The sequence below is a fragment of the Schistocerca cancellata genome, chromosome 8, assembly GCF_023864275.1.
Source record: "Schistocerca cancellata isolate TAMUIC-IGC-003103 chromosome 8, iqSchCanc2.1, whole genome shotgun sequence".
Taxonomy (NCBI): Eukaryota; Metazoa; Arthropoda; class Insecta; order Orthoptera; family Acrididae; genus Schistocerca; species Schistocerca cancellata.
Genome location: NC_064633.1, coordinates 227,681,249 through 227,694,404, shown reverse-complemented (window position 1 = coordinate 227,694,404; position 13,156 = coordinate 227,681,249). Strand labels below are relative to the sequence as shown.

Sequence of the window (13,156 nt, the reverse complement as noted above, 5' to 3'; positions counted from 1 at the left end):
TGATGATGGTCGAAGTAGAGAGGATATAAAATGGAGACTGGCAATGACAAGGAAAGCGTTTCTGAAGAAGGGAAATTTGTTATCATCGAGTTTAGATTTAAGTGTCAGGAAGTCGTTTCTGAAAGTATTGGTATGGAGTGTAGCCATGTATGGAAGTGAAAGATGGACGATAAATAGTTTGAACAAGAAGAGAATAGAAGCTTTCGAAATGTGGTGCTACAGAAAGATGCTGAAGATTAGATGGGTATATCACATAATTAATGAGGGGGTATTGAATAGAATTGGGGAGGGGTTTGTGGCACAACGTGACAAGAAGAAGGGACCGATTGGTAGGACATGTTCTGAGGCATCAGGGGATCACAAATTTAGCATTGGAGGACAGTGAGGAGGGTAAAAATCGTAGAGGGGAACCAAGAGATGAATGCAGTAAGCAGATTCAGAAGGATGTAGGTTGCAGTAAGTACTGGAAGATGAAGAAGCTTGCACAGGATAGAGCAGCATGGCGAGCTGCATCAAGCCAGTCTCAGGACTGAAGACCACAACAACATCAAGATACAAACAAGAATTACGAAGAGAAATCCAAAGTTTAGGCGTCCAGTATCGCCATGACAGAAAGTGATCGTGTCTTTAAGGTATCGTTGCTACCGGGCCACTCCTTGGCACCAATGTTACGGCGTCAGAATGCGGTGGTCGCCTTATGATTATGAGGTCCAACGTAGAGTGGGGTGAGTGGTCCAGCTTACGTCCGGTGTTATCAGTGATAGAGTGTTACCTGTAATAACACTTGTTAATCAGGCAGAGTTTATAAAGGTATGACTTTCTTCAGAGTTCCAATCGGCAGCCAGATGCGAGCACACATCCGGTGAGGGAGTGCTGTTGACTCGTCAGTGAATCCTCGTGCCATGCTGGCTTATTTTGTAATGGTGCTCAGTTGGTGAGCTTACATATTGTTACCTCACTGTGCCCTCCCTGTTAAGTATTGCGGTGGTGCTTGCGTTTCTGTCCGCCCCGTTCCGAGACCTGTTGCACTGATGCCACGCCCTGTCAAAATAACATCTTCAGTTCCGAGCTCAAGTGAGAGACCTTTAACAAAATATTAATGCTGCCCTATAAAACTATTCTAGTGCGTAACATTCCACCTCTATATCAAGAAATTCGTCTCGAATTTTACCCCTGTTTATACTCTACACTCTTTCTCTCTTGGGAGCTGGCATACATGGGTCGTTTCTTAATTCTGTATTATTATTATTCTAGACTTTTGGTTTGGTGAGCTTATTTTTCATTTACGTCCCATTATCCTTATTTTCTTGGTACAAGTTTTACTGAATTACGATTTTCTTATACTAAATTTCTTGGTTTACACTGGCTAACCATTCGATAGGTATCTGATGTGTTGGTGGGTCTGGAGGACGGATACGTTCACATTTGAGACAGAAGTAAAGTAGGCATATTGCTATCAGTAATATGGCAAATTAGTGGTTGGCTGATAGGTTACTTCGAGAAAGCGGACCAAACAGCGAGGTCATCGGTCCCATCGGAGCAGGAAGGGATGGGGAAGGAAGTCGGCCGTGCCCTTTCAAAAGAACCATCCGGACATTTACCTGAGGCGATTTTAGGGAAATCAGGACAACCTAAATCAGGATGGCGAAGCGCAGGTTTGAACCGTCGTCCTCCCGAATGCGGGTCCAGTGTACTAACCACTGCACAACCTCGCTCGGCAAATCTAGTGGTTACAAAGCTTGTGGTTAGCGCGTCTCGGCGTCGGTTCTCCCGGTATTGTTGAATATGTCGTAACATTTATCCCATGGATATTTTGGCCTGCTAAGAGGCTTTCAATGTGTCTACAGGATGTATGAGATCAGGATTCAGGGTGTTGTCAAAGAACGTTAGGTTCTGTGTTGGTAATACTTCAGACGGTTTCTCTAGCCAATACAATGCCGAGGGAGTGAATGGAGTACAGTCGTACCCAGAAGCGTAGCTGGGATGCGAAAGTTCGTCACCGCTATCTCACAAGTAGCGCCGTTCGTCAAAATATCATTATACTTAACTCTTTCTTTGCAATGCCCTGAGGTTTTCATACACTGCAGAAGTTCATAGTTGAAGTTTCTGGTGCAGATACGAAATTTTGATAATGAAGCCGTAATGCCGATATTTTTTTCCAATATTCCGTTGCCTTTGTTTTCCCCAAAAACAGTTGCATCTCTCACGTTCATCAATCAGACTACCCTTCTCTGTAGGTCCCTTAGTGACACAAGAGCGTGAGCGTGTCCATGCTGAGAAATAATTAACACCTCTCTCGTCCTTACTTGTACCCATTTTCCCACGACTGCTCGTATCACAGGATAAGGGTCAACCGTGTAACATCGATACTACGCGTTCATCCCTACCACTGGTAGTCGAACTTCGCTCTGTCCATATTTACTTCAACATTTGCTACGTGATAAAACATTGTTGTTTTACTCTGACACTTCTGCCGCGTCTCGAGCTCAGTAGCGAATTCCTTATCTGTTAGTTGTGTCCCTGTCAAGAGCTGTTGTGCCGGGAGTAATATCGAACTTAACTGTCGGTTTACGTTGTGTGGGCTGCTTCCCGTAGTAACACTACATCAACTCTTGCATTATTGAGTCCATCTGCCAATGCTATAAGAGTGTAGCTAATCCTAGTTTGCTATCCACTAAGCTCAGTTGTTTTCGTATTTCATCTAAGTCACTGTTTCACTTATATGTTGGGTGTATTGAGCTAACCCTATGGTTAACTCTCATACCATCCTGGTGTTCAGAACGTCTTGCTCTAAGTTTGACAACTGCGTCGTATGCCACCTTACTATAGCTTTGGTAGTGTCTGTAACGTTTGCACTTGCCTAACCATGTTATTCAGCTACTGGATATCTCGTCATCTGCTGTCCCAAATACCGTTCTTAAGATTTTCCCTCCTGCGTCCAACCACCTTCTATTCCTACGAATTAAAATCTACCGTATGATGTCAGTGATTTGCGCCAGTCGAAATATCAAATGGTTCAAATGGCTCTGAGCACTATGGGACTTAACATCTATGGTCATCAGTCCCCTAGAACTTAGAACTACTTAAACCTAACTAACCTAAGCACATCACACACATCCATGCCCGAGGCAGGATTCGAACCTGCGACCGTAGCAGTCGCGCGGCTCCGGACTGAGCGCCTAGAACCGCTAGACCACCGCGGCCGCCTCGAAATATCAGTTTGCGCTATGACAGACTCAGTTCCTTGCATTACGTTGTGCCTCAGTGAGAATTTCGTTACCCTGCACTTCTTTACACTGCTCTACGAATGCTTCCTGGCGTCTACGAACTTTGTTTCTTGTCTCCCACACATAAATAATCAATCTCATGTCCACTGGTAACTCATTAGCAACACTTCTGGTTGTCGAGAAAACAACGCCCCTGCCTCCGACGGTTGAAAGAGAGCGGCATGTATTACTCTTCAGTTGATGATGGGGAGCAACATCGGGGTTAGCACAACCCATACAACTTCCGCTGGTGCTCTACCTCTTAAGGAAAGGAACTAACGTCTTCCCCTCCCTCATTCGAAAACTCCTATATACGCTAAAATATCTAAGAGATATATTTGTCAGCTGACTGTTAACAGCCGTCAAATAATTCACGAAATGCGCATGCGACCATCAGCTACTCTACTGAAAACCTTGAGGTGCAAACACAGATAAATATAGTGCTGAGAAATATGTTAAGAAATTATAAAGAGGTACAAAACGAACGAAAAAACATACAAGATTAAAAGCAGTTTAGCTCTCATCTCATTATTTCACAATGGATAAATCTCAGATGTTACAATACGTAACAAATTCCAGTATAGTGAGTCTGCACAGGACATTTAGAGTGCACTCTGTAGTGGTATCAGTTAACAGGACAGTATACAGAAGTAAGTACTATCATGGTATAAATATTGCAGAGTTGTTCAAAGATCTTCGCTAATACTTTGCGTCTTATGATACACAGTACATCGATCACGAGTTAACGGCTTATTACAGGAGACCAGATTATCTTTGGAAAACTTCTTTGGTAGTTTCCCATGTAAACATAAAGGGGAAAAACAAGTTGTCATTACAGATATGAAGAATATCTAACCCACAGCAAGAAGGTGCAAACCTCCGCGTTTACTGGATGCTAACCAGTAGTATAATTATTGCACAATAATCCCTCAGGTGTGTAAAAACCAACATCAGTATCAACATAAACGAAATGTACATGGTGTTCGTAACATAAAAATGGTTGAAAAACGATGTTCTTAAAAATAGATACAAATTGTCGGCCACCATTCATTTATACTCCAGTTACATTGAATCTGTTATTCCTATTCGTTTTATTTTAAACAGGGTAATGTCCTGACCCCCCTCCCCCGTGAACGTAGATTAAAACTGAACAAACTACAAAAAAAGTGGGAATTTAAGGAGATGGGACGTGGATAAACTGTCAGAATCAGACGTTGTAGAGAGTTTCAGGCAGAGCATTAGGCAACGACTGACAAGAATGGGGGAAAGAAATACAGTAGAAGAAGAATGGGTAGCTTTGAGAGATGAAATAGTGCAGACAGCAGAGGATCAAGTAGGTAAATAGACGAGGGCTGGTACAAATCCTTGGGTAACTCAGTGTTGTTTAACCGACACACTGGCGGACGTGTGGTGCCATCTTCCTTCCAGTTAACTAAATACAGACGTGTTCAGCTCATCAATATTGCATTAGTCGCCGTACAGTGGTGGAGGGAAGAGAGTGTTTCCGGAGCTGCATCGCTGGAATCTACCAGATGCCACACGACCTTTGCCGTTACTGGAGGTATATATTAAATTTTTTATGTAATGTAGTAGTTTATAATACTTGTTAGTAACAGCTGTCGCTAACAGATATTTTTTACCTTCAAATCCAACATAACTTTGCAGAAGACCTACAATTTGGTAAATGAACGTGATAGGGAAATTGTACTCCGACTGTTGTTCGAGGAAAATGATGAATCGGATGGTGAATTTGATATTTACAGTGATGTGGAAGAAGATAATGTGGAAACAATAGAAGAAGATTCGAACACTGAGCAAGACGTGGACTCCAGTCAGAGTGACTGACGAATATGTTGACAAATGTTTTGTAGGAAGAAGCAAATCCACAAAATGGTCAAAAGTGTGTCCCCCCAAAAATGTTCGTATTCCACGACAAACGTTGTTACTAATTTACCAGAAGTGAAAGGAACCGCTAAGAATGTCAGGACTCCGATGGAATGTAGGGAATTATTTTTCGATGGTGATATACTTTCTAGTACTGTTGTTCACTCAAATAAAAAGATTTATGAAGTACACAAAAATTATTCCAGATAAAGGGATGCTCAACTGACAGGCATATCTGAAGTAAAAGCTCTTTCAGGAATATTGTATTTATGTGCTGCAATTAAAGATAACCATACTAACGCCCAAGATATATGGGCAGCCAATAAAATCGGAATTGAGTTGTGTCGTTTGATAATGACTGAAAAACGATTTAGATTCCTATCGTATTGCTTGAAGTTCGGAAACAAGGATATCTGAGAGGAAAGGAAGAAGTTGGATAATTCTTCCCCCATATGTGAGGTGTTTTCTTCCTTTGTCAAAAATTGTGAAAATGCTTATTCTTTTTGGGAGTACTGCACTATTGATGAAAAGCTGGATGCTTTCAAAGGCAAGTGTTTCTTCAGACAAAAAAATTGTTCAAATGTCTCTGAGCACTATGGGACTTAACAGCTGTGGTCATCAGTCCACTAGAACTTAGAACTACTTAAACCTAACTAACCTAAGGACATCACACACATCCATGCCCGAGGCAGGATTCGAACCTGCGACCGTAGCAGTCGCGCGGTTCCGGACTGCGCGCCTAGAACCGCGAGACCACCGCGGCCGGCTTTCTTCAGACAGTACATCCTAGCAAACCAAGTAAGTATGGGCTGAAAATATTTGCTTTGGTGGATGCTAGGATGTATTACGCAGCCAACCTGGAAATTTACGTTGGTAAGCAGCCTACAGGGCCATTTGTAATTAGAAACAAACCAACAGATGTCAAACCGTGCGGCTTCCCCCCGTTGGAGGTTCGAATCCTCCCTCGGTCATGGGTGTGTGTGTCGTCCTTAGCGTGAGTTAGTTTAAGTTAGATTAAGTAGTGCGTAAGCTTAGGGACCGATAACCTCAGACGTTTGGTCCCATAAGACCTTACCACAAATTTCCAATCATCTCGCCGGAGGTTCGAGTCGTCCCTCAGGCATGGGTGTGTGTGTTGTTCTTAGCATAATTTAGTTAAAGTTAGTTTAAGTAGCGTGTAAGTGTAGGGACCGATGACCTCAGCAGTTTGGTCCCTTAGAAGTTCACACGCATTTGAACATTTTTTGTTGTGAAAACGTCTCACTAATGAGATCTCAGGAACTGGACATAGTATAACTGTAGACAATTGGTTCACACCATTAGAATTAGCTGATTACTTGCTTCAGTAGAATGTTACTCTGGTTGGAACCATGAGGAAGAATAAACCTGAGATTCCGCCAGAGTTTACGCAAACAAGAAACTGGGAAATAAGAACAACACTGTTTGTGTTTCAGAAAAACTCAACTCTAATGTCATATGTCGCCAAGAAAAACAAGACGGTTCAGACACATCACGATAACGCAACTGATGCCAGTTCTGGCGATAAGAAAAAGCCACAAACGATGACATTTTATAATGGATCCAAATCAGGAGTTGATCCTGCCGATCCGCTATGCAGCATTTACAATGTGTCAAGAAAAACCAACAATGGCCAATGGTGATCTTTTATGCCATGATGAAAATTGCAGATATAAATGCAAATAACAGCAGCACTAGGCGCAGTGAGTTTCTGAAACTTCTGGCACGTAATCTAGCTGACGATTACTTGCGTCAACGTTCCCAGTGCTTATCGTTGCCAAGAAATCTCAGACAAGATATTCAGAATCTTTTTCCAGATGCAGCCGCTGTCCAGCCTGTAGTAGAGGACCCAAGCTCAAAAAGACAAAGGTGCTGTGAATGCGGTCATTCAGAAAACCAGTACAATAAGTGCAGATACCGCAGCTATAAGAAATTTTTGTGTTCACAACATGCACAGCAAGTATGCACTGACTGCTGAGAGTAATGCTCACTGAATGTGATATTTCTGTTATGCAATTTTTTGACAAGTGTATGATAGTTTTCACCTTTGTGATGAAAGGCATCAATAATTGCATAAAGTGAGTATTGGAACTACACCGTTGCTACCACAAAGTACCGTTATCCAAGATGACAGCGATGACGTCATCCAAGATGGCGGATTTTGGCGGGAAGCTTGAATTTTGGCGGGAAAGTGCCGCTACCCCCTGGCCCAGAAAAATGACGGGAAGTTCATATTCCAACATGATAATGTGTCACACCAAGAAAAATGGCGGGAAAAAAGGACTTGTCTTTATTATGTAACCAGTTTCAAGCATGTGTGTTCTCCACGAGCTCTAGACCCCAACTGGCTTAGCTGATATTGTCGCCAGCAGAGAGCGCCACCTTGATGTCATCCAAGATGGTGTATTCTGGCGGGAAGAAGGTCAATTGTGCTACCTCCACTAACCTAACACCCCCCCCTCCCCCGCCCCAGGAAATGGCAGGAAGTTCAAATTCCAAGATGATAATGCGTCACATCTAGGAAAATGGAAGGAAAAATGTACTTGTCCTAATTATTTAACCAATTTCAAGCAGATGTGTTCGCCACTGAGTCTGGACTGCAACTGACTTAGTTCATATCCATGCCATCAGAGGTTGCCACAGTGACGTCATCCAAGATGGCGACAATGACGTCAAGACAGCTACACCCAGTGTATCCACCACATGGCTTGGTACACAGAGGACGCTGTCTTGACTTCAGCTGAGTACCATTATCCAAGATAGGGACTTTCTTTTTTTCGCCACTCAGATGACTGGAATTGGCAGTGCACATTCAGTGCTGTCGTTGTCAAACCATGGTCATGTGTTCGATCATCGAGATGAATGTGAAGGATAGAGCAGCTTTCAATAGCTGCATTACATGTAGACATTCTTGGGAGGTGAGTAGCCACAGTTCACTACATCACGTATGGAAGAGTATGATAATGGAGGAGTGTAGGTGGAATAAATACAAGAATTCTGTTCAGCAGATTTCGGCAATGCAGAGGGGTGGAGCCAGGATGCATATTATAACCAGTACATGCTCATGCGCCTGCCGAAACTGCTGAGATATTCATCATGAAGCATTCACTCTCAGAAAACGGAAGAGACGTCCAGTTGATGTCAATTCGCTTCGATCTATGCATATTCGTATACTCCGTATATACCACTGAAGATCAGGTGCTCAACCCCCCCTCGAAGTCATGCCAAATGTGTTCTGTCGATGAGTTATTGCTGTTTTGAGCGGGATGAGTTCAACAGCTATGTTGTTTGTGTTGTTTGTAAGTATACAGTCGAGGACTGCACCCATAGCCTCCTTCATGCGGAATGGAAGCACGCATTAATGCTCGAACATATGAAGAGGAAGAATATGGTCCTGCAAACAAATTCGCTGCAGCGAAATGCTTTAACGATGCAATACCCAACCCATGGAAACATCTGCTATTGTTGGAACTGTCTGCCTTTTCTAAAAACACCATATAAGCTCCCAGCCCACAAGAGACGACTGCCTCCGATCCAGCAGACTGAAGAATTGATCTAGTTCACGGGCTCACCGCTAGAGGGCGCTTCGATAGGTCCTGTGATCACACGATTCAGCCAATATGAACACGGCATCATGATGACCTAGGTGAATGGTATATAAGGAGGACAAAGCAGCTGCTCGATCTCTGTTCAGGTCAGTCAGTCAGTGAAGATGAAGCGTCAGTCACCACAGCAGCTGCAGCAGAATAGGAGGAGGAAGCAGCAGAAAAGTAAGTATCTATTTCTCAAAATTATTATTATTATTATTTCTGTAGCAGCAGCATATTATGCTTATGAATATTCTTCTTTGTCCGCTAGCTTCACCCATGACGTCAGCATCAGCAGGTTCCAACCTGTTGGGGTCCGCACACGTGGTGACCTTGGACTCTTCCACGCAGGATCCTGTAGTACAGCTTCTCAGCATGTTGGAAGAGGATAGCGATGTGCTAATATCAGCGCCGGAGACTGCGTTTGAGGTGGTTTCACAGTGCTGGACTCCTTTGTATGCACCGTCCACTGATCATCGAACTTCCTTGAATGGTTTTGGCGATGCAATTCTTGATGCAAATGTTCCTATTATCCATCACTTTGTGTGAATGCTGTTAATGCACAGTCTTTAATTATGAATCACCTGCTTCCTTCATAGTAAAATCCTTGAATGTCAGCTACGATCCTCACACCTTGGGGTAACATCATGCTCTGCCTTAGAGCTAGCAGAGCGCCTATTAATTTGTACAACTCGTTGCACTACAGCAGTGAGCAGGCTGTAGTTAACAACACGATCATGCAGAACTAGAGCATGTGCTGCAATGTGATCTGGGAAGCGCCCTGTTTTAATTATCACATTCTGTTTTGAACTGTCAATCACTATTATTGGTGCTAGCTTCTTGAAACTCTGCGGACTCAGTAGGCATCCTTCATTTTCAACACCTTCGTAGCAAGATGCTCGTAATCTCGCATACATGTCAAATGCCAAACTGTACACATTGCTGTCCCACTGATGATGTAGATTCTCCTATTGATAGTATTCGGAATTCAGGTAGACTCTGGCGTTAGTTAACTTGCAGTGGTAAAATTCAGTTGAGTCTTTGATACATTCCCACACCTTTGAGTCTGAAATGCAATTATGATGAATCGAGGTGCTTCCAACTGCACTGATCTTTTAATAGCCCAAGTATGTGTGGATGCTCTAGGTAGGACTGGGTATTCAAAAAGCTCCCATGATCGGAAGGTTAGTGGTAGATAGGTGCCGGCATTCAGAACTTTTAAGAGCTTCAAGCGTTCCTTGTCAGCAACAGTGATATGAGGCATTTTCCATACTATACTATTAATCTTTATTTGAACATTCTCTGCAGCTGTTTGAAAGAATGAATTCGCATCACTTGCACTCCCCACCAAAATAAGCTCCTACTTAGCGTTCATAATAAATTGCTGCATGTCCTCAAAATAACTCATACGCATTTTTAATGGCCCGCATGAGGTAAATCGGCTGTACCCCCCCCCCCCCCCCCCCCCCCGTCACCATCCGGCGCATCTATGAACCATCCCGCATTTTCCATGCTGTTTGAATCAGAGGCTGAGGCTGAAACGTACATCTTAATGGTTGACGTTATGCCAACATTGCGTGTGCAATCTATTTCGATACCGTTAATTTCATAATGTATCTCTTGAAACAGGAGTGCTAGAGCGTTTCGCGTGAGCTTCGATAGCGTTACCACAGTGCCATCAGCTTTCTTAAATGTACAATCCAGATACAGGAAGCTCTTTCAAGGCAATGTTATGGCGTCCTGATGCTGGATAACAATCCTAATTTCATCATTTTTGTTAAATGTGCGTGAAGCGTAGGGTTTGTGTCAGTGGTATTCATGATGTATAATTCGATCATCAATCATACTCTACTGAGTTACGTTGAGCGACGTCATTTTGCGGTTTGAAACCTGCTGAAATAAGGAATACGTAATTAAGGCGTGTTATCACCTTACACTTCCGCGATATACTGACGAGTTGTTTGCTCGGTGTGCTAGCTTTATACCTTACTCTCATCTCGACTTAGATGCAAGCGTACATTGATCTTTTCGCCTCGAAAGTTAACAAGCTGATTATTCTGGTTAACAATACGTAGTTCTAGGTAATCCAATGTCTGAACTGTCACCGGGAGTTATATGGTGTTTGTGGGGGCTTGAGCTACTGTATTTTATACCCAGTACCGACTGTAGGGAAGAGTCCGTAAATTGAGTGAATCAACTTATCATTGAGGTATGAGTTTGTGGCAATGTTGCACTCAATGTGGATTGTGCTGACTGGTAGTATATCTACTAACTTGATCCGATGAGTAAAATTTACTTTCGTCCTTCACCAAAACACGATCCTTTGCAAAACCTAGCAGTGGTCCTACTGAATCTCTCTGTCTAAAGTCGATTGTAGCACTCTCTGTCCGTATTTCATATTTAAGGGTATTAATGTTTGCGCGTAGTTCAATACCTTTTCCTGACTGTTTTAAGACTTCGTTTAAATCATCAATATCATAGGCACCAGATTGTATTTGTAGAATCTGCTTCCGACGGTCAATTTCCAGATGCAGTTTATTGTTGCTATTTGTGATATTTGGAATGCTGTTATACGTCTCCACACCAATCAACGCAGTACTCCAGTCCGCTGCACTTAAATCAATTGGCGGAGAGTAATTTGCACGTAATACTGATCCTCGCTCTTTTAAAGTCAGAGTGTACGACATTGCATCTAAACCTCAGATGATGGGCGTGCGTTCAGTGATGGCTCTTTTATATGTGTGGATGTTCGCACACCGGCTCTTACGAGGAGAGGAGAAAGCGCGCATTCCAGACTTCTCACCGCTCGGTCTAAATACTGCGCGCATTCCAAAGGTGCGCTGATGCAGACAAAGGCTAATTTTCCATGGCTGTGATGAGGAACATAACGCAGAGATGCCCACACAGGTATGTGTTAAAGTCCTGATATCGCCGGAAATTGTAGAAAATAATTCTTTTGCTGGTGAGGTAGCGTTGTAATTCTTCAGGCGGCTGTAAATCCCCAAATGAATCGAAATATTGTACTGTATTTGCACTTTTCTTAACATACGCCACTCAATGGGTCCCTGGACCCCCAGCAACATCTAAATTTACAATTCCGCACTCATTAGTCCGCCACATGGCCTTTGGTAATGTATCCTGCATAAAGACGCCACGGAATCCAGGAATGTGAAGTTTTTCTTTAACAATGTTAACGAGCGATTTATTCGAGAGTGCTCGATCAGGTAGGACTTTTTTTTATTTATGAAGCGGCCTAGTCCTTTCCTGTATGGTTTCAAGTAGAGACCGTTTCCGATAGCTGCTGCTTCCATGGCCCGATTAGGTCTTCTGGCTTCCTCTAGTTGCGCTTGTGCATTCTGTACGTTTTTGACCGTTTTAGCCACAGCTGCAGCTCCACTTGTAAGTGAACCTACCGCCGACAGAGCTGCATGGGCCGGAACGAGGAACGGAATAATTCCACTTGATGTCTTTTGCAGTGGCAGGACCCTAGGTGGTTTAATTGCAGTCTTCTTTTTCTACAAACTTTGTGCCGAACTGGTGCTGGATAAATTCCCTTCAGACGGCGAGAAAACCACAGTCTCTTGTGGTTTAACAGACAACAATTTAAGGGAGACACTGATGCCTCTGTGAATTGACATGCCCCAAAGCAAGTATACATACGTAAGACAGAGATCTTCAATGTATAAAAAGGTTCACTCACCACAACACGTTGTGCTGGTACTGCTAAACGGCGCTATAGACGTAGCTTCACTACCACGAAACTCCTGTGATAGCAGCCAAGTCTGACACCAATGATGTGACTCACCCACTCCCTGGCAACAATGCTGCGGCGTTAGAGTGCTGAGGTCGCGTTGTAATCACAAGGTCGAGCCAAGAGCGAAGGTTAGTGGTGCAGTGCACTCGCGAAGGCGTCAGTTATACAGTGTTATCTGTGGAGCAGAGTTTACGAAGATGTGAGTGCCTTCACAACTGCTCTTGTCAGCCAGGCGCGAGGACAAGTCTTATCACAGATTTTCCCTTAACCTTCTTACGTCTTTCTTTTGTCTGTTCTTCCTTATCTCGAAGATCTTGTTTCTTTTTTTGCTTTTATTTCTACCAGCACAATTTTAAATGGCGAGCTTTGTACTTTTTCAGACTTATGTGCATTGACTTTTGCACTTCGGCAAGGGGTGAATATCAGAAAGATGAGCTGTTATTTTCTTCTTTCCGTTGCCTTTAGCGCCAATGGCCTTGCCACAGTGGTAAAACCAGTTCCAGTCAGATCACAAAAATTAAGCGTTGTCGGGCTTGGGTAGCACCTGGATGGGTGACTCCCAGGTCAGCAAGCTGGGTGCACTCAGCCCTTATGAAGCCAAATGAGGAGCTACTTGATTGAGAGGTAGTGGCTCCTTTCACGAAAGT

The 13,156-nt window shown here is 43.3% G+C and overlaps 1 protein-coding gene across 1 annotated transcript in view; it reads right to left on the bottom strand.

The window, feature by feature from the left end:
- Nucleotides 1-12,604, bottom strand: part of LOC126095480 (probable 4-coumarate--CoA ligase 1) — a 165,161-nt gene extending 152,557 nt beyond the window's left edge. Inside the window, exon 1 of the mRNA XM_049910271.1 lies at nt 12,456-12,604. The gene's annotated coding sequence lies outside the window, so the exon portion shown is untranslated. The remainder of the gene's footprint in view (nt 1-12,455) is intronic.
- Between the last annotated feature and the right edge of the window lie 552 nt (nt 12,605-13,156).